We start from the raw sequence: 23,354 nt of genomic DNA on the forward strand, positions 1-23,354 counted from the left end.
GGAAAACAGTATGGAGCTTCCTTAAAAAGTTAAAAATAGAACTACTCTATGATCCAGCAATTTCACTACTAGGTATTTGCCCAAAGGATACTAATATAAAGAGATACAATGCACCCCTATATTTATAGCAACTTTATCAACAATAGCGAAATTATGGAAAGAACCCAAAATGTCCATTGACTGATGAATGGGTAAAGAAGAAGTAGTGTATATATACAATGGAATATTAGCCATAACAAAGAATGAAATCTTGCCATTTGCAATGATGTGGATGGAGCTAGAGAGTATTATGCTAAGTGAAGTAAGTCAGTCAGAGAAAGACAAATACCATATGGTTTCACTCATATGTGAAATTTAAGAAACAAAACATATCACCATAGGGAAAAAAGAAAGAGAGGCAAACCAGAAACAGTCTCTTAACTATAGAGAACAAATCGAGGATTATTGGAGGGGAGGCCAGTGGGGGGGAAAGGTTAAGCTGGTGATGGGGATTAATGAGGACACTTGTGATGAGCACTAGGTATTGTATGTAAGTAATGAATCACTAAATTCTACACCTGAGACTAATATTATACTTTATGTTAACTAACTGAAATTGAAATAAAAAGTTGAAAAAAACAATTATTCGGAGAGCTGGTTGGTTATAGTTTGCATTATGAGCTTATTGTTATTCTGTAAAAATATTAATAATTAATACTATATAGTACTTAACCACATGCTAGTCAATAATTATGCATTTTACAAATATTAGCTCATTTAATCTGTTCAATAATTTTATTAATGTAAGTACAATAATTATCTCTATTTTAGAGATGAGAAAACTAGGCACAGATGTACTAAGTGACTTGTCTGAAGTCACGAGCTGAGAAGTGGCAAAGTCAGGATTTGAAGCCATGTAGGCTGGTTCTGGAAGTCATGCTCCCACTCCTGTTCTACACTGCCGTGTTGAGGGATGGGGGTGGGGTCTCCGCATATTTGAAATCACACTCTATAGAATATGAACGAACAGTGTGTTCTGTTGATCTAGTTGGCAGTTGAAGACTAGTTGGCAGTCACTAGCATATTGACAAGACAGTGTGAAGATTATTTAGGGAGTAATGAAATAACATAGCTGGAATTCATATTTTACCCACTTAGTCACCCAGTCTTTATGAAGTAGTTTCTAGGTCCTAGGCACACTCTTATGTATCACTGATAAAATGGTAAGTGAAATACAGCTCCTGCTCATGGTAGAGGGGCACAAGCATGTAATAACTACAACACAGACCATCTGTTAGGGCTCAAAAGCACAGCATTGTCAGAGGAAATCATCTTGCCATGATGCCTCTGAATTGGTCACAACTTGATATAAATAATCAAACTCCTTAGAAGCCAAGCAATATATGTTAATGCAGTTCCTGGACTTTGTTGCAGGACATTCTGAATGCAAACTCATTCATTTAAATAATTGTTCTGAAAAACCTGCCAGCTCATCTGAGATCTAGAGACGTGTATGATATGACTTAGAGTCTGAGAAATGCTTGCTTGCATTTATGTACCTTGCCTCAGCATATCTGATGCAGGCAACTCATACTTTGTTGATCAATGGCAGGAGTTTAGCATTTCCTCAGAAGCCATGCCTTTACAATTTGGGACAAGAGGGTGGCTCAACGGTTGAGCATCTGCCTTCGGCTCAGGATGTAATCCCGGGGTTCAGGGATTGAGTCCCATATCGGGCTCCTGCATGGAGCCTGCTTCTCCTCCCTCTGCCTATTTCTCTGCCTCTCTCTGTGTGTCTCATGAATAAATAAAGTCTTTAAAAAATATATAAAATTTGGGACAAGAATTAATGCAGGATTACCAATCAGGGATTTTTTTTTTGCCTCAATGATTTATTATTAACCAGGGCTTATCAGGAGTAGGTCAATGCATTAAACACTTTGTATGCATCATCTCATTTAATCTTCATAGCTTCCCAATGAGCTAAGTATTCATAATTATCTGTATTTTACAAAGGAGAAACTGAGATTTAAAGTTTCCCTGTGGAGCGGTTCATAGGAAGTGGTAAAGTCAGGACTCAACTCTAGCTCTATCAAAATGTGAGTCTCATACACGTCCTTAACTGCCATGTTGTCCTGCCTCTGGTTCATTCAAAGAGCACCACTGAAGAGTTTCACCACACTTGGCACCTATAAAGTGGAGCCTTCAGAGTACAGTGTAGAGACAGGTGCTTCCACAGCTCTCAATTATAAACAATAAAGCCTTCCATATCCAATGGCTATTCTCCCTTCCACTTGTGATATTTGAACCTTTGAACAGTGTTTAACAGTGCAGATGAGTGTGCTTGCATTAATCCCATCAGTCTAACAAATGTCTTGTCTTGAATAAAGTGAAGACCTCAGCATGGAATATATCTGGGCCCTCTAGCCGGCCAGGAAGCCAGCCTGCCTAATAACATTATTGCTAGCTATTGTTTCATTTGAAGGTCACCACTGCCAATTCAGAAGTGAAAGTAGGACAGAGGAGAATATAGAAGACAGGATAGGTGGATGTTTATTTACAAGTAGAACTGCTGCATTAGCTCAGAAGAACTTGAAGTTGTTAGTGAAGTCATAAGTTTTAAGCTATCATCTAAAAGTTGTTCTATTTTCTGAGAAAGACAATTTAGTAAGGCATAATTTATAGACTATCAAGTTTTCAGTGAATGCATAATATCAATTTAAAGTAAAACTGTTTATGTAGAGATTATGTTTATAAGGACATTAAATTGAGCAAAGGCCATTATTAAAAGTATCAAGGTGATAAAATACCTCTGTGAGATACAGTGGAGACTGTACTTAAATATTCATCCAGTCATTCTTTCCAAATATTATTAGACATTTCATTAATAGAGTAGCAATACAAATAATAAATAATATTAAATTTTAAAAAATATGGTTTGTGGATTTTAAGATAGACCTTAAAATGTTTCTTTTACTTAAAATTAAAAGGAATTAAGGCGCTGTACTGAAAGTCAGTTACCATGATAAAAATTAGTATCCAAACTTGAGCCAATCAATTAACTTGTCTAAGCCCCCATTTCCTCATCTGTAAAGTGAGATGTTGAAATACAAAACTCCTAAAGTCTTTTCAGCTATAAAATCTTATGCTTCATTCATTATCTGCTTACGATAAAATTAGTCTTTCTAGAATTAATTTCAAGAAGCCAAGTAGTCAGAGAAATTTTATAGGCAATGAATATGAATATATACATGACTTGAAAGAGAACTGAACTGTGAACATATTGAGAGGAGAGGAGAGGAGAGGAGACGAAAGGAGAAACTAGAGATTCTAGTATGGAGAAAGAACATAGGCTACAGGATGTTGCCTCTAGACTGGAGACTGACCTGTGGACAATAGGAAGTTACTAGAGATTTGTGAGCTGATGACTAACAGTTGCACTATCTGGGTTTCATGCAAAGGAATAAAGACTGTTGAAGAATTGAACAATCTGAAGTGTTTGGGGAACTGTTTAGTTAATCATTTAACTTTTTGAACACTAGGAAGGCAGGAAAGGAAGGAAGGAAGGAAGGAAGGAAGGAAGGAAGGAGGGAAGGAAGGAAGGAAGGAAGGAAGGAAGGAAGGAAGGAAGGCAGGCAAGCAAAAGGGAGGGAGGAGATTTTGAAGGAGAAAATATTCAGATAGATGAAATAACCATTCTACATATCTACTGGAGCTATCCACAGAGTTTATTCCCATGTGTAATCATGCCTGGAGGCCAGTAACACTGTGAATAGGAATACATAATTTCATGGCTAGATAACCTTCCACACCCTATAGAAGATGTCTATAAAATAGATCTAAACTCTCTTAATAACAGTATCCTTTTCTGTAAAGTGAGGATAATAGTACATCCCTTTTAGTATTGCCATGAGATTTAAATAAAATAATACCGTAAAGTATATAGCTAGTACTTGATATGTGCCCAATAAAATCTATCAATAACAATAATAATAGCTATTGTCATTATTACTAGTAAAATATCATCACTGCTTGAGCAAATTTTAAGCAAATATGACAAATAACAAGGGTATTCAAAAGCCAAATCTGAGTAGAGGGTGCTTGGTGTTGAGCCCAATTTTCCTTGAAATGAGTAGTCAGGAGCTGAGGAAGTTTTCCTTGAAATAAGTGACATTTGGTGGGTAATAAATTCAGATTTAAATAGGTGATTTTAGAAATAGGACAAACCAAAGCTCAAGGGTTATATTGGTCAGTGCATCACCTGAAATCAATGTCGCCTTAATAACTTTTGTACATTCAAAATTTGAGCCACCTATCTTTCAGCATGTTGAGAAACACTGTTGTAATGAAAAGAAAATTGTATTAAAGTTAGGAGTTTTGTGAAATTTGCTTCTCTGGGCTTAAGTTTTTGAAAACATTAGTTCTATGGTCCTTTGAGTTCCTGAGGGCTATGGTCTTCTGACCCAAGTCATTGATGTATCTTTCTAAAACTAAAATTGGCTTGGAGAATTCACCCATATCAGAGCAAACCAAGGTCCTGATACTTAATATAAACGTGAATAAATTTAAAAGAAACAGCATGATCCTATGCAAAACTAGGGCAAAATAAATAGCCAAAAAAAGAAAGAATGGAAAAGACAGAAAGAAGTCATTAATATAGGGGCGCCTGGGTGGTTCAGTTGGTTAAGCGTCTGCCTTCGGCTCAGGTCATGCTCCTGGTGTCCTGGAATCTGGCTCCATATCAGGCTCCCTGCTCAGTGGGGAGTCTGCTTCTCCCTTTGCCCCTCTGCCTCCTCCTGCTTGTGCTCTCTCTCCCTCTCTCGCTTACTCATGCTTTCTTTCTCTCACAAATAAATAAGAAAATCTTAAAAAAAAGAAATCCATTAATACAATTCAAAGACCTTTTTTTTAATATAGCCACACCGTTGTTCACATATAAAGAAGCAGACAGACATTACAAAGAACTCTGAGAATATAGTAGACAAAAATTGTTTAAAAAAAATCTGCTGATGAGCTCCCTGTCACCAGTAGACATCAAAATAAAAGAACTAGTGGTGAATACTGATTCCAATGAAATATGGAGCTGATCTAAACAGTGGTAGGAAAATGTACACAGATTATAAATTAGATAAGCCCAGAGAATGCAAAAATAATGTAGTGATAAATACACATTAAAAGGTTTAAGTCTCGTCTTACTGGAAATTAATAAATACTATCTAAAGTTGATATATCAAGAAACAGAACTTTTTATACTTTCTGTAAAATTAATAATATAACTGCCAGGGGGATCCCTGGGTGGCGCAGCAGTTTGGCGCCTGCCTTTGGCCCAGGGCGCAGTCCTGGATATCCGGGATCGAATCCCACGTCAGGCTCCCAGTGCATGGAGCCTGCTTCTCCCTCTGCCTGTGTCTCTGCCTCTCTCTCTCTCACTGTGTGCCTATCATAAATAAATAAAAGTTAAAAAAAATTAAAAATAATATAACTGCCAGGGAATAAAACTCATGATTGATATAATAATATCAGAATATAGAAATCTATATTCTGATAACAGAGAATATACATTTTACAGCTCCCTTTCCCCACAAATAAATATGGAATACTTTTTCTGATTATAATGCATCAAAAGTAGAGAATATCATAGATACCAAAAAATTCCAAGGACATTTTCCATCCTCCAAAAACAAAGTAAAACAAAACAAAACAAAACAGAATTTATCCCCAAAGAAAGGAAAATATCCCTATGGTCCTTTCTCTTTAGAAGATCTGAAAGAAAATGTAAGCTTAATAAAGTACACATCAAAAATGAGTGACAAAATACAGAATGAGTTATTTTTTAAAAAAGGAGACTACATATTTCCTTATTATTAAAATCTTACATTATTGTTGTACATTTGTTAGAACTGATGAGTCAATATTGATACATTATTACTAAAGTCTATCATTTATACCAGGGTTCACTCTTCGTGTTATACAGTTCTGTGGGTTTTGACAAATGTAAAATGTCATGTATCTACCATTATAGTGTCATATAGAATAGTTTCACTATTCTAAAAGTGCTCCATGTTCCACCTTTTCTTCTTTCCCAAATACCCCTCAACCCCTGGCAGCCACTGCCTTTCTTACTGTCTCTATAGTTTTGCCTTTTCCAAAATGTCATATAGTTGAAATTTTACAGTATGTAGCCTTTTCATACTGGCTTCTGTCACTTAGTAATATGCATTTAAGTTTCCTCCAAGGTTTGATATATCATGTCTGTTTAGCACTGACTAATATTCTGTTGTCTGGGTATTTATTCAGTTTACTTATTCATTTACATATTGAAGAACATCTGGTTGTTTTCAAGTTTTGGCAATTATGAATAAAGCTGCTATAAATATTCTTGTACTAGTTTTTATGTGGACATAATTCTCCAACTTATTTGGGTAAATTTGAATAGTACAATTTCTGGACCATATAGTAATAGTATGTTTTGTAAGAAACTTCCAAATTGTCTTCCAAAGCAGCTGTACCATTTTGTGTCCTCACCAGCAATGAATGAGAGTTCCTGTTGCTCACCCCTTGTCATCATTTGGTGTTGTCAGTATTTTGAATTTTAGCCATTCCAATAGGTGTGTAGTGCTATCTTGTTGTTTTAAACTGCATTTCCTAATAACATACAACTATTGAATATCTTTTATATTGTTATTTGCCATGTACATCTTCTTTGATGAGGTGTCTCTTCAGATATTTTATCCATTTTATAATTCATCTGTTCCTTTTTGTTTCTGTTTGTTTCTAGGAAAATTCATCATCTTCCATGCTGACCTCATTTGGTTGCTTTCAAAGGTGTCCCTCTCTCTTTTAATTGTCCTCAAGTCACTTAGAATAATATCTTCAATAAGTTTATCCTGTAGGAAAACAACTGCCAGGAAGAACTTTATCTCTGAAGAAAGGCATGGGGTTTGGGGAATACACCAGTAAGATTTTTCATTTTATAATCTGCTCTATTAATTGATTTCCCCCAAATGCATATACTTATTTTTAGTTTTCAAGTAGATAGATAAGTTAAAAATCAAAACTGATGTGATGACAAAAAAACATATTAATTTTAAGAATCCACTGGCAGAAAACCTTATTCTATTCTAATGTGATTTCTCATTTACTGTTTACTTTGTCAAATGTTGCCAAACGTATCACAAAAGAGAAAATAACTAGAAATGAAAAGAAAAATCACATCAGCAGAATTTGAAGAGAAAATGATAATTTAAAAATAGAGAGGTAGAAGATTTATGTAATATACAGTGAGCTTCCTATTCAGCCTCTCACCTGAACCCTCAGACAGTCAAGCTGACTTCTAGCAGCTGACCACATGGAAGTCTTTTGATGGCCCACTAAGTCTGGAAAAACATGGGAGAAGATATTACAGAAGAGGATGTTTTATCAGTTCCTGGTTTCAGTCCTAACAAATTATTGGCTAAGGTAAAAATAAAACAGTTCTCATTCATAGTGAATTAAACAATCTGTGTATTTCATAGAATATAATTAAAGAATATAACTAAAGAGAAATTTTAACCCAACCAGGAGTTCTTAGTATTGTCCCTGACTGCATGATGGTCTAGCTTTTCCTTGAATCAAGATCCAGGGTAGAAATGAAAATATCTCTTCACTTGGGGACTGCAGACAATGCTCCTGGGCATAAGCTAGGGTGTACATGTTCCTGGTTAGTTGCTTTTAAACTTCCAGAATGACGAACCAAAAGATAAGCAGAAGGCACAATTCCAAATTACTGCTGAGGAAACAATTTCTCTTCTTGTCCCTCTATTTGTCTAATTTTAAGAACCAAACATGAAAAAAAAAAAAAGAAAGAAAGAAAGAAAGAAAGAAAGAAAGAAAGAAAGAAAGAAAGAAAGAAAAGAAAAGAAAAGAAAAAGAAAAAGGAAAAAGAAAAAAAAGGAAAAAGAAACAAACATGCAAACAACTACAACAAACCCCCAAAACTTCCCATGACCTGTATGTATCTGTCAACAATCTTATCATGGAAGAAAAGAGAGGATAGCTTAGAACTCCACCATTTTAGAGGACTAAAAGAAGAAAACACTATGTTCCTTCTTGGAAAGTTCCTTTCCAAACATCTTAAGAGTGAGTCCAAATAAAATGCATGTTGTTTGCTTTTTAGCAGAAAACCTCTACCAAAATATTGCCTGTAATGGTAGGATTGCTTCTCCTTCATTTTTAATCAAAGAAATAACTATAACTAATGTTCTGACCTAGTTATGCCAAGGCCTTATTATTTTTAGATTAGGGAGAAAGTTCCAAATGAAGTCGTTTCAGTGATGCAGCTTGGCTACTGGCCCTATCTCCTTAAGATTCAATTCAGCCTTTCTCTGAAAATTTCACCCTCCCTTATATTCCTCTGCTCTGAGATTCAAGTCTGGTTGGATTTTGTGCCTGCTTTTATAAAGCAATTCCTAAAGTTTGTGAAAGGATTTGGAAAAGTGCCTTTAAGTCGGAGTTCTGTGTTAGGGAAGCAAAGTGAAATATTATTCAATTCAACAAATAGTTTTTATGTAAGGAAAAAATGCTTCAAATACCCTGTAACATTCTTTGCATATTATCTTATACAGGAAAGTGGAACTATAGCCATTTCTGTTTCTAAATAATATGGCCTGAGATCTGCCCACTTGTCTCTTTTCATCTGATTGACATTAACTATCATTACAGTGAATTGCCTAAACCATTATGTGTCCTCTATTCAGGCCACCCCACAGTATAGAGTAAGATTCTCTCTCCGACTCCATCAGTGGCTTAGAAATGTTAGAACACTCCATCAGAGGCTTAGAAATAGTAGGCTCTTTGGTGGGCATGTTGGTGATGAGTCCATTAAGCATCATGATCTCAGGGTCCTAGGATGGAGCCCTACCTCACCCTGCATTGAGCCCCTATTCTACTTGAGTTCCCCACTCAGCAGGGAGTCTGCTTGTCCCTCTGTCCCTGCACCTGCCTGTGCTCCTTCTCTCTCAGATAAATAAAAATTAAAAAAATAAATAAATATTCGGGTCTTTTGACACAGAAATGACACTTCTGTTGATTTTTCCTGAATAAGTCATCTTATGTGTAGAAAGAAAGAAATAAAAAACCAATATATAGAAAGATATTAATCACAGCAGTAGGGGATCCCTGGGTGGCTCAGCAGTTTGGCACCTGCCTTTGGCCCAGGGCGTGATCCTGAAAATGATTTCATTTTTCAGGATCTCTTTTCTCTATTAACTCCTTCGTCTATTCCCAATAGCTATAAATAATTTCTAGGTTCTTGTCTGTCCTCCAGTTTCTCAGGAAGGTAGACAGACATTTACCTGGAGTCCCAGGATCGAGTCCCACATCGGGCTTCCTGCATGGGGCCTGCTTCTCCCTCTGCCTGTCTCTGCCTCTCTATCTGTATCTCTCATGAATAAATAAATAAAATCTATGAAAAAAGATAAAAAAATAATGGTCACAATTTTGTAAAAAAAAATCACAGCAGTATTTATAATAATGAAAACTTAAACTTAATGTCCAAGAATCAGGAAAAGGTTAAGAAAAACTCCCACATTTAAATTTTATAACCATTAAAATGTTGGTTTATCAAACATCTCAATTGTTATGGATAATAATTACTTCATGATTAATGATTAGATCTATGTTAAAATATATAAGCATGAAAAAAAGAGAAGTTAAGTAGTTTCCCACAGCGAAAGCTTGGGTTCTCAAATCAGGTTTCCCTATTTTCAATTCAAGCTCTTTTTCTTCCTGCATTGATTACATAATATACATTGTTACATAATGTACTACATGTTGTGTAAGACTGTATCCATGTGCAAGACACACTGCTGGAATTAAAAGTGGGGGGAAAAAGAAGCATGATTTCTAGTCTCCATGAACTTAGGACCTAATAGAAAAAAACAGGACACAGAAAAACTGTCTAAGGGTACAGGTCACATTTAGAATGCCAAGTCAGTAGTACAGACTGAAATGCTGTAAAAGTTGAGAGGAAAGAAGATTAGCTGTGAGCAGAGGCGATTGTAGGATGATGATCTGGGTTTCAGGGAAGGAATTGGGGGAGGGAGGATGGTGCTGTGGCTGCAGTGGGAAAGACAGTGAATCAAAAAGCCTAAGTGACACCAAACCAGCTTCAATTCTCTCTTCAATCTGTGTGAAGATTCACTCATCCTATTGTAATATAAACTCTCCAGTGAGAAGTATGTAAACTTGTGAAATTTGTAGCTTTTTGTTTTGGGTTTTCTGTGTGTGTGTGTGGCGGGGGGGGGGGGAGGCTTATCACAACAAATTACAGTTATTGCACATCTTTCTCCTTCATTATCTGCGATGATGAGTTTCCTCCATTGAGTAATTTACTCAATCTGCCACATATGTGTGGGCCTCTGATGAGCCCAACACTGGCAATGGCATGGCACTCAGCACACAAAGCCTACCAAGATACTGTTCACGGCCCTGAAAGTGCCTACTTTGAAGAGGAGAGACTACATATAAAATGCTAACAATTTTTTCCATAATGATGGAGATGAAAACTCAGCAATTTATGAAGTAAAAGAGAAGCACCTATCTCTGCATAAATGGGGATATGGTATAAAAAGGAGCTAGTTGGGGCACCTGGGTGGCTCAGTGGTTGAGCATCTGCCTTTGGCTCAGGTCGTGATCCTGGGGTCCTGGGATTGAGTTCCGCATCAGGCTCACCACAGGGAACCTACTTCTCCCTCTGCCTATGTATCTCTCTGCCCCTCTCATGAATAAACAAAATATTTTTAAAAATAAAAATAAATAAATAAAAAGGAGCTAGTTAAGGATAAATTGAAATTACCAACCAAGGAAGAGAAGACAGTCCACTTCAGGCAGAGGGGGCTACATGGTCAAAGTTAAGGGTGCAAGGAAAGGCCAGTGTGCTGGTAATTGCTAGCAATTTTGGAGATCATAGGTAAAAAGCAAAAGGGACATGAAGTTAGGGAGATAAGAAATAACAGATAAAGTTGGGTTTTATAAGCTGTTTTCAAAACTTAAACTTTAATCTGTACAGACAATGGAGGTACACAAGAGTTTAAATCACAGGCATAGGTAGTGTAATGAGTAACAGCTATATTATACAGCACTCTACTATAAGTTGTTAAGTACACAAAACATTTTGTCAGATTTTTTGGAAGATATTTTTAAAAAACAATATGAACATTATCAACTTTATGCAAATTTCTGTGTCAATGCCTTAACTTTTGCCTCATTAATGGGAAATTTAGGAGAAATTTAGGAAAGCATGATTTAATGTCCTCAATATAACAGATGATTTCTGTTTACATTATACCAATATTTGGGTTTGACTTGTTTATGTCATAGGAGGACTATAACCCAGAAAGCAACTGTAAAGGTCTATGGGATATTGTTCAACAGCTTATCTAGAAAAGGAAGGGTGAATATGTCCCTATAGGATGAAGACACTCCTTGGGGATATAATTTAAAAAGGGCCAAATTTTTTTTCAAATTCTGTGAACATTTCTTTATACTTAACAACAAAAAAAATCAAATAAAAAACACATATGAAAAAAATCTTTGAGGATCCCTGGGTGGCTCAGTGGTTTAGCACCTGGCTTCGGCCCAGGGCATGATCCTGGAGAACCGGGATCAAGTCCCATGGTTGGGCTCCCTGCATGGAGCCTGCTTCTCCCTCTGTCTGTGTCTCTGCTTCTCTCTATATATCTCTCTCATGAATAAATAAAATCTTAAAAAAAATCTTTGCATATTTTTGCTTCATTCTTAGCTTTTAAAATTTTTACTTACAAATCAATAAATGTATTTTCCTAAAAACTATGACTAGTCCAGTTGCCTGGTCTTGGGACTAGGAATTACAAACTGAGCCCTGTTCCTATAGCTGATTTTCTGTAGTATTATAAGAAGCTTTTCTGTGACTCAGGTCCTGTTAGAATTAGATCTGGAATTGTCTGGGTTTCTTGATGAAAAGATGGAGAAATTTCCACACTTCTTAAATGCCATCTATATTAGAGGTATGAAAGCCCTGGAATCAAAGAATAGAATTTAAGGATGGGACTTCACACATTATCTAAGTCAATATTCCCTCTTGATCATTTATCTAAGGTCCAGCACACCAATGTTCTATGAATAGTTATACTGAGTTTGCAGAAGACCTAGATTGGGGTAGTTGTTGTAGGTGGGAAGCAAGGATCACACAGGTAAAAGGCAGCTCCAAGAAAGTGTTAGAAAAGGAAGCATTCTGGCAGCCGGGATGGCTCAGCAGTTTAGCACTGCCTTCAGCCTAGGGTATGATCCTGGAGAACCAGGATCGAGTCCCCCATCGGGCTCCTTGCATTGAGCCTGCTTTTCCCTCTCCCTGTGTCTCTGCCTCTCTCTGCGTGTGTCTCTCATGAATAAATAAATAAAATCTTAGAAAAAAAAAAAAACACTAATCCTGTAACAGGGTTTAAAAAAAAAAGAAAAAGAAAAAGAAAAAGGGGGCATTCTGAAGGCCATAGACCTTGAATGAAGATGGTTCCTTATGGGATGGGGAAAAAGGACAACTTTTCAGGTGTGATGTTAATGTCACCTCTAGACTCTGCCTGCTAGGTGTTACTCAAGTTAGTTATCATGTCACTCCTACCTACAGTAGGACTCAAAATCCCTATTATTTAAACTTTTTTTAAAAAGTTTAACTGGTAATGATAGCAACATGGCATGATTAGTTTTAATCCCTATTCTCTGCCCATCAGAAATTACTACCTAGGCATGGCTCATTTCCTTACTAAGCCCAGACTCAGCCTTAGAATTTGTCACAGTCTAGTACTCTGAGCAGCCAGTGTCAATGGACTAGACTTAGCCCATCAGATACAATTTCTTTGCCATCCCCAGATTGGAATTAAAGGTATGTATATTGGTTCCAAAAGTTCTGTTACACTGGAAAGCTGGTGTGATATTCTTGTTTAATACATTCCTTTTAGTTGAATACTCAATTTTCACTTAAGCCTACCTAGACAAGTATTTATTTCTGCAGTTGGCTGAGAGATGGTGTCAAATGCTTTATTTGGTATCCTAGCTCTGAAAGCTCTTATTCCAATAAGCTGACTTTCTTTGGTGTTATTTTTCCCTGTGCTAATTACTTTTATCATCCTACCCACAGGGAGGCAGATTATTAACAGTGGTATATAAATTTTTAAAAACTTCAATTTGGAAAATAAGCAATAAAATCCATGCCCTTTCCCCTGGGTTTCTACAAGGTACCTAGTTAAATATGGCCTGTATGAGTTTTGGTTTCCTTATTTGGTTATAGAGGGCAGAGACCTTGTTTTTCATGATTCAACCTGCATATTTATGACTCCTGCCACAGGGTGCTTTTGTGAATCCTCCACATAATTTTGGGTAAGATGAATTTGCACCCCCCCTCCATATTTGGTTGCTGAAGCTCTCTCTGTGTGGCTGCCATAGGATCCTGTATGGCTGTAGGTAGAGGAATGGTGGTTCATTTATTTAATAAACAAATGTCTACTGAATGCCCACTATAAGATAGGCTTTATACTAGAGACCATGTTTGTTGTGGTTGCTCAAATAGAAATGATTCCTGGCTTCATGGAACACAGGATTCAGTGGAAGAAACAAGCAATAAACAGAGATATATTACATACTACCATAGTGAGATAAACACTTCGAAGGACAAGAACATAAGAATTATAAATGTGTGTCTAGAGAATCCATTTATACTGGGTGATGGAAGAAGACACCAATGAAGAAGTAACCTTGAAATGGAAACCTGAGGATAAGCAGTTAGTCATGAGGAGTGAGAAAAAGTGTTCCAGACAGAGGGAGAAGTGTGAGTGTAGTCCCTGAGGTGACATTTGATGTGAACAATGACCCCAGGTCCCCTGTAAGGGCCTAATCTGGCTCTCAAATAGCCACAGTAGCTTTGGCAGACAAATACAAATTCCAGTCCAGGAAAGAAGGAGGCCACCTTCTGAGCAGGGTCTCATATAAGAAAGATTTTTCATTTCATCTGGGGTGAGATATGCCTATTAATTGATTTATGGAGGTCTCATAGCAATATACATGGGCCAGGAATGAGGCTTTATATTCATGGTAAAAATTTAAACATTTGGGACTGCCATTTGGGAAGATCTGCAGTGTAAAGGCCAAAGTCAAGACTGGAATGTTGGCTCCCTCATGTCCTCTTACAGTTTGGTATCCTTGCTGCTGTAGGTCAAATGATTTTCCATCACTCTAGCCTTTGGGAACTAAGGTGCCAGATTCTCTGAAGAGAGCATTGTCCCAATAAAGGAAAATCATGAAGGCACTGGATATTTTAACTGTGGAACATAAGAGAGAACGGAGGTAATGTTGTGTTTTGCTTTTTTCTCTCAATTTGCTTTACTTTTTAGACCAGATTGTTTGGACACTGAAAGTTATGTTTTTGTACTTCTTTTGTGGCATTTTGACTACCACAAAAGAGCCAGAAAAACTATTCCAGAGCCAGAAAAACTAAAGTATAAATAAATCCAGACAGGCTCTTAGAAGCAGTTAAATTAGTCCTATATTTAAAATTTTTTTTTCTTTTCTAAGTAACTATTACTTGAGTTGAAACATAGCTTACCAGATCTGCCTCATTTGAAAATTTTCTGAAACAAAATATTTGGCAGAGTTTCTTCCTGTATTAAAATTAATCACATAATATGAGGAAGGGCTAAAACTTCTTCCAAGTCTCTACACTGTGAAAGAAAGCAAAAAGGGGAGCTAATTGCCTAATTCACCCAAAAGTTGCTCATAATTGTTCTATATTTCTCCAAAACAAACATAACAAAAGTTTTTTCTAATAGCTTAAGAAAGGTACAGAGGGTAAGACAAACAATTCACTTTATTTTCCAGAAGGAAAACAAGTGGTAAGGCACACTCACTTGCCTTGCACACACTACTCTCCTTTTTGCTTCACCCACTGCACTGAACAATTAAATGACTTCATATCCACCAAGCCCCCCAAAGTATTTGGCCCATATGGTCACCTATACAAGTATATGTTAAATATTTTTAAAAAGAGAGAAAGATTGAAGAAGCACAGGAAAGAAAAAGAGAATGAGGAAGACAAAAGAGGAGAAAACTATGAAAACTATGGAGAGAATTCTGAAATAATCAGAATACATAAAACGAACTAAATTCTTCCAGAATGCCTCAAGAACCTATATGATATCTTTTTAAACTCAAGTTATCCTACCAGAGACTCTCACACAGATTCTGTAAAAGCAAAGTGAAAGTAAATTCTACAAGTTGTAGATATCATGAGCCTGTACTCTGAAACATATTCTATTCATTATAAAAAGTGCCTAAAGCTTCTTGGTTTTGAATAAATCTAACAGGCACTGAACTAGCCCTCCCCTAGTGTACAAACATGGAGCTGGACAGCAGTCTATGAAAGACTGCAATCTCTGAAAGATGAGAAATGGACAAGGGAAGCCTCATATTAATCCTACCTCCATGCTTGGGAATTTCTGTACTGAAGCCAGTGAAATGGAATCAGCAGAGCAAGATGGTCCTGCTGACTTGAGGAAGCCGAGGCACCTGGAATCTGCAGGGCAGGCACCAGAGAAGAAGGGACTGCACAGAGCAGTACCCCAAAAGTTTGCTTGGAGGCTGGGGTGGAGGGGGGTTTCTGCAAAAGTCCTTGACCAAGGGCTGTGCTTGATAAACTGTGTGAGGCTTACCAAAGGGTAGAGAATAAAATAGATACCAATGGCCCATCTGTGTTAGGGATGAACGCTGGAGTCCTGTCCCAGCAGGAATGGAAAGACAGCTACAACACCTTGTTCACATCACAGCTGCGTAGCTGAGGTACCAGAAAGGCTATGATGGGTTCTGTAAATGAAATAATATCGTTGTAATGTTATTGCACTTCTGAACTGGGAGTTGTGAAATATGAAATGGTTCAGTATTGGCTATAAATAGACTTGGATAAGTTCAGACATGTATTATTAATCCTAAAGCAACCACTACAAAATAGTAAAAATAATCATAAAAGTAGAAAAATAAATAATAGAAAAAATAAAACTCACTACAAAATAAAAAATATAGATAATAATTCAACAAAGGAAATAAAGTCTGAAATAAAAAAATTTCCTAAATACAAACAACATAGAAAAGAAATGAGAGAAACAAAAGAGACACATGAAAAATGAATATCAAGATGATAGATATAAACCAAATCTTATCAATAATTACATCACGTATTAATGGTCTAAACACTCCAAATAAAAGGCAGCAATTGTCAGACTGGACAAAAAAGGCAAAATCAAACTCGATTTCTGCCTAAAAGAGATATGTCTTAAATTTAAAGACATCAATGTGACTGATTTTTCAAAAATAATTTATCTTTTTTATTCTCTTTAAAATACATACATACATTCATTTAAAGACACAAATACATAGAAAGAAGAAGGAAGCTGGATTGTTTTATTAATACCAAACTAGACATCAAAACAAAAAGTTTTAAGAAGGACAGAGGACTATTTAATAATAATAAGATGGAATCATTAGGAAAAATCAACAATATTAAATATGCATGCTTCAAACAACAGAGCTTTAAATTTCATGAAGCAAAACTTGGCAGATGTAGAAGTAGAAATCAACAATATAAATTTAGCAAGTTTGTAGGGTATGAGATCATTATACAAAATGATTACATTTCTGTAGTAGCAAGCAGTTGCAAAATGCAATAAAATGCTACTTACACACAAAACAAAGTATTTAGAAATAAATTTTACAAAAGATGTGTAAAACTTCTACATTAAAATTATAAAATATTACTGTCAACTGTATTTTATTTTAAAATCTATGAAGTATTACTGAGAGATTTAATAAAGATCTAAATAGATATACCTGGTTCATGGATTGCAACACTTAATATCATTAGGATATATACATTTTCCCCAAACTGGTTTATAGATTCAAAACAATTCAAATAAAAATTTCAGAGACTTTTAAAATAGAAATTGACATGCTGATCCCAAAATGTATATGAAAATGCAAAGGGCCTTGAGATGCTAAAACAATTTTGAAAAAAAAAAAAGAAAAATAAGTTGAAAGGTTTATACAACTTGATTTTAACACTTAACATAAAGCTATAAAACCAAGTAGCTCAGTATTGAAGATAAGATCAAAGGAACAGGACAGAAATTCCAGTCTGAATTGTAATTGTTGAATTGTGAAGTCTCAGTATGGACAACTCTGAGAGTTAAAAAATCCAGGAAGACTCAGTCGTAAGTAGGCAGCCGCAATTTTGTGAGATTTACCTCCAGGAGTTTGACCAGGTTCTCCTAGTAAATATCAAAGAAAAATCCCCTCAAGCTTTCAGCAGAGGAAAGAGAAAAAGAACCATTTGGAAATATGCCAGAGCACACTGTTCCTAACAAGATCTGCCCTCAGGAGAAAACTAGTTAATCGGAGCCTAAGTGACCTAGAGGATGGGAAATGACCCAACTCCAGCCCATTTTAGCCACCCCATCTAAGGGGGTGGGGAGAAAAAAACAGGAACAACTTGTGAAGCTCATAGTTTTGAGCAATTTCACTTCTAGGAATTTTTTCCTGAGGATACGTTTCTACATATAAGAGGAAAGCGGATCGTATTCAATATTAAATTGTTAGCGATAGCAAAATGAAAAATAATAAAAATGCCCATTTGTGGAAAAGAATAGAAAAAGCTGTGATATATCTATACAATGGATTTCTATGGAGCCATAAATAAGAATGAGGAATCTGTCCACAAACTAACACGGAATGATTTCCAGGATGTATTTTTAAGTGAAAAATTGTCGTGTGTGTATAGTTGACTTGTGAACAACATGGGGGTTAGGGATGCTAACCCCTGCACATCCAAAAGTCCAAGTATAACTTTTGACTCCCCAAAACTTAATTATTAACAACCTGCAGTTAACCAGAAGCCTTACCAATGACGCAAAATAGTCAATTAACACATATTTTGCATGATATATATATATATATGATATATATATGATATATATATATATATATGCCATGTTATTACAATGAAATAGGCTAGGAAATGTTAAGAATGTTAAGAAAATCATAAGAAAAGAGAATAGTTATACTACTATAGTGTATTTATTGAAAAAAATGCATATGTAAGTGGACCTGTGCAGGAATAATTCAAGAGTCCACTGTGATATTCCAGAGAGATAGGAATGGGGGAGGAGTGGTTAGTCTTTTGAGAAATATTCCAGTTAATAGATAAGATTAACCATTTTTTGCCATCTCCAGTATAATTGCTTATCTAAATACTTATCATCAAAGAATGCTAAAATTGGGATGTGGGATTGTGAGAATAAGATACTCACACAGTTGCAAAGTATCACTCAGAGATCACTTACTAGATATAATTTTTAAATTCAAGTATATTTAATACATAGTATTATGTTAGCTTCAGGTGTACGATAGAACGATTCAACAATTCTATACATTACTCAGTGCTTATTAGATATGATTTTAAATAAAAAGAGCTAATGCTTATCACCTTAGCCAAGTAATTAATTCAGCATTAATAGTAGTAAATTCAATCTGGCATCATATGCCCTCTGATGCTATGCATTAAGTACACAATATCTCCTATAAATTAATCTTGTCAAGATGTTCAGTCTGAATCTAAATATGAGAAAGCAAGTAGGCAATTCCAAAATACTGAACATTCTACAACTGACCTGCACTTTTGTTTTAAGTCAATATCATAAAAAACAGAACCAAAAAGGAGGGGGATTATTCTAAATTAAAGTTAAAAAGGCAAAAACAGCTAATCTGTAATCTTTGCACCTGGGTTGAATTTTTTAGAAAAAAATTAGATGTGATAATGGAATTATGGTTCTTTTTAAAAATGCTCTTAACCTTAATGAGACCATGTTAATATTTTAGGGATGAAAATTTATTCTGTGTGCAATTTATTATTCAGTACTTTGGGAGAGAATGAAAGGAAAAGAGAAAGAGAGAGGAAAGGTGTTAGAAAGAGAGTGCAAATGTAGCAAATTGGTGAATGGAGGCAGAGTGTATTTGAATGTTCATTGTACTAGTCCTCCAACATTTCTGTAAGCTTGAGCATTTTCCAAATAAAAAGTTGGAGAAAAGTAAGGTAAGCAACTTGCCTTGAAACTGTAGCCCTTATTGTTTGATTAAATTGCTGTTGTCTGTGGAATAATGAAAACCAAAAGTGCTGATAGTTATAAATTTAACTTTGTTTTATGCATTATTTGGGATATGTATAGCATCCTTGCTGATTTACTGACATGCACTGCCCTCAGAAACAACCAACTCACATTTGGGGGCCAGTTCAGGCTGTGTATAGCATTCCTATAGCCATGCTGTCATGTCTTTGTGGAATATATGGATGCCTCTGTCTCAGCAATCTGTTCTTTTCTAGTGCTGATTTTGGCTTTTACTCCAAAAAAAAATCAAGAAGACTATCAATTATTCAACATATGAAGGTGGTAGGAAGAGCAGATGCAGTGAAGAGTTTGCTTCCAACACCAGAATTCCAGAGCCTTAGGCTGTTGAGAGTGCTTTGAGGCATTTTAGGGAAATGGCCCTAATACAGGAGGGACAATCCAATCCATGATTTTCCAGAAGTTTTTGAATATTGGTAGATTCAAAACCATACTCTTTCTTAGTGCTTTAATAAGCTATTAAATGTTTCCCTTTCATCTCAAAAAATGGACTAAATCAAAATTGTAGGTTTGCATTTTGCATGTGTGTTGGGGAGAATTTGTGAGTTCCCTAATAATGACAGGTATTTCTAAATGGTGAGGCTAAGATTAATGTTGTGAGACAGAAGGGCCTAGAATTGATGCCAGGAAGGCAGAGAAAGTCTTCCTTTTGTTGGTGATGTATATTTGTTCTCATAAAGACCCCTCACTAGGGGATCCCTGGGTGGCGCAGCGGTTTAGTGCCTGCCTTTGCCCCAGGGCGCGATCCTGGAGACCCGGGATCGAATCCCACATCGGGCTCCCGGTACATGGAGCCTGCTTCTCCCTCTGCCTGTGTCTCTGCCTCTCTCTCTCTCTCTCTCTCTCTGTGTGACTATCATAAATAAATAATAAAAAAAAAAAGTTAAAAAAAAAAAAAGAACAAAGTTTAAAAAAAAAAAAAAAAGACCCCTCACTAGGTTCTTTCTGTGTACAGAGTCCTTATTATCTAAGAATTGGTTCTTGAAAAAGTCACGTAAAGTGAATTCATTTTGAGAGAGGTGGATGCAGGTTGGGCTAAATGGGTGTTGGGAATTAAGGAGGGTATTTGTGATGAGCACTGGGTGTTATATATAAGTGATGAATCACTAAATTCTACTTCTGAAACCAATATTACAGTGTATGCTAACTAAATAGAATTTAAGTAAAAGCTTGAAACAAAAAAATAAATGAATCAATAAAGAAGGTGTGTGTGTGTGTGAGTGTGAGAGAGAAAGAGAGAGAGGAGAGAGAGAGAGAGAGAGAGACATAATGGAATATTTTTCAACCATAAAAAAATAATGAAATCTTGCCATGTCCAATAATGTGAATGGAGCTGGAGAGCATTATGCTAAGGGAAATAAGTAATCAGAGAAAGACAAATACCATATGATTTCCCTTGTATGTGGAATTTAAGAAATAAAACAAATGAGCAAAGGGAAAAAAGAGAACAAGGAAGAGAGACAAACCAAGAAACACTCTTATTTTATTTCTTATTTTTAGAGGGGGTAGGGGCAGAAGGAGAGGGAGAGAATCTCAAGCAGACTCCCCACTGAGCAGGGCTTGATCCCACAACCCTGAGGTCATGACCTGAGTCAAAACCAAGAGTCAGACACTCAACTGACTGAGCTATCCAGGCACCTTCCCTTTTTTTTTCAGACTCTTAATTACAGACAATAGACTGATGGTCATTGGAGGGGAGGTGGGTCGTGGGATGGATTAAATAGGTAATGGGGATTAAGGACTGCATTTGTGATGAGCACCAGGTGATGTTTGGAATTGTTGAATCACTATATTGTATACCCAAAACTAATATAACAATGTAAAAATAAATAAGTAAATAATCAAATAAATAAGTGAATTCACTTTCAAAAGGGGGACCAGGGTTATTTGTTAAATTATGGGGAAAAAAATTGATAGAACTTTATCTTGAAATAAGGCTATTTAACAAAATTTAAGAATAAATTGTTGATTTCAGAGGTTTTTTCCTAAAACCAGCACAATGTAATACCCTTCTACTGTATATTTGATTTTTAGATATAACATCAAGCACACACACAAAAAATGGTCATGAAGTGTACTTCACTGAAACTAATAACTTTGGCTCTTTAAAAACAATATTAAGAAAATAAAAATAAAAACAGCCATCAACTGGGAGGAAATATTTGCAAAACACATATGTGATAAAGAATTTGTGGAAAAAAAAAGAATCTGTGTCTTGGAGACATATATATACATATGTATATACATACATATATATAACATGTATCCAAGAATTGGTTATATATACATATATGTATATGTGTATGTGTGTGTATATAGGTATACGTATGTATATGTGTGTGTATATATACATATACCTATATACACACACATACACATATACATATATGTATGTATAACCAATTCTTGGATACATGTTATATCATGTATCAACAAGGAAACAATGTCTTTGAATGACACGCTGGACCAGATGGACACAACAGATATATATGGAACATTTCATTCCAAAACAAGAGAAAACACATTCTTTTCAAGTGCACATGGAACATTCTCCAGAATAAATCACATACTAGGCCACAAAACAAACCTCAGTAAATTTAATAGGTTGAATCATATCATGTATCTTTTCTGATCAAAACAGTTTTTTCACAACAAAAAAAAAACAGGAAAAAATGCAAACACATGGGGACTAAATGACATGATAGTAAACAAGTAAGGGGCCAATGCAGGCAATCAAATAAAAACTTTTAAAAATCTATGAAGACAAATTAAAATGAAAACATAGCAGTCCATAATCCTTGGGACACAGCAAAAGCAGTTCTAAGAGAAAAATACAAAGCAATACAAGCCTACCATAACAAGAAACAAGAAAAAGCTCAAATAAACAATCTAGCCTTATACCTAAAGAAAGTAGAAAAAGAAGAACAAAGCCCAAGATGGATAGAAGAAAGGAGATAATAAAGAACAGAGCAGAAATAAATGACAGAAACAAAAAAAAAGAAGAAAGAAAGAAAGAAAGAAAGAGAAAGAAAGAAAGAAAGAGAAAGAAAGAAAGAAAGAAAGAAAGAAAGAAAGAAAGAAGAAAGAAAGAAAGAAAGAAAGAAAGAAAGAAAGAAAGAAAGAAAGAGAAAGAAAGAAAGAAAGAAAGAAAGAAAGAAAGAAAGAAAGAAAGAAAGAAAGAAAGAAATCAGTGTAACCAAGAACTGGTTCTTAAAAAAGATAAACAAACTTAAATGCTTAGCCAGATTCATCAAGGAAAAAAGAGAAAAGACCCAAATAGGGCAGCCTCGCGGGGGGCTCAGCGGTTTAGCACCACCCTCAGCCCAGGGTGTGGTCCTGGAGATGAGGATGAGGATGGAGTCCCACATCGGGCTTCCTGCATGGAGCCTGCTTCTCCCTCTGCCTGTGCCTGTGCCTCTGTGTGGTGTGTGTGTGTGTCTCTCATGAATAAATAAATTAAATCTTTAAAAAAAAAAAAGATCCAAATAAATAAAATCAGAAATGAGAGAGAAGTAACAACTGACACCACAGGAATACAAAGAATTATAAGAGAATACTATGGAAAATTATATACCAACAAATTGGACAAACTAGAAGAAATGGATAAATTTCTAGAAACATACAATCTTCCAAAACAGAACCAGAAAGAAATACAAAATCTAAACAAACCAATTATAAGTAACAAAATTGAATCAGTAATCAGACAACTATCAAAAAATGAAAGTCCAGGACCACAGGATTCATAAATGAATTCTACCAAACATTTAAAGAAGAGTTAATACCTATTCTTCTCAAACTATTCCAAAAAATAGAAGAGAACAGAAAGTTTCCAAATACATTCTATAAGGTCAGTATTACTCTGATAGCAAAACTGGATAGACACCACAAAAAAAAAAAAAAAAGAAAAGAAAAGAAAAGAAAAACAAAGACACCACATAAACAAAAAACAAAGAGAAAATTACAGGCCAAGATGCCTGATGAACATAAATGCAAAAATCCTCAACAAAATATTAGCAAATCACATTCAACTATGTATTTAAAAGGTCATTCATTACAATCAAATAGAATTTATTCCAGGGATGTAAGGATGGTTCAGTATTTGCAAATCAGTGTGATATACCACACAAACAAAATATGAAAATC

General features: G+C 35.6%; 1 long non-coding RNA gene across 1 annotated transcript in view; it reads left to right on the forward strand.

Moving 5' to 3' along the window:
* The first annotated feature begins 14,146 nt into the window (after window positions 1-14,146).
* Window positions 14,147-23,354, forward strand: part of LOC106558691 — a 103,945-nt gene continuing 94,737 nt past the window's right edge. The window contains exon 1 of the long non-coding RNA XR_005358528.1: window positions 14,147-14,331. This is a non-coding gene — a long non-coding RNA (uncharacterized LOC106558691). The remainder of the gene's footprint in view (window positions 14,332-23,354) is intronic.

This window comes from Canis lupus, chromosome 4 (assembly GCF_011100685.1).
Source record: "Canis lupus familiaris isolate Mischka breed German Shepherd chromosome 4, alternate assembly UU_Cfam_GSD_1.0, whole genome shotgun sequence".
NCBI lineage: Eukaryota > Metazoa > Chordata > Mammalia > Carnivora > Canidae > Canis > Canis lupus.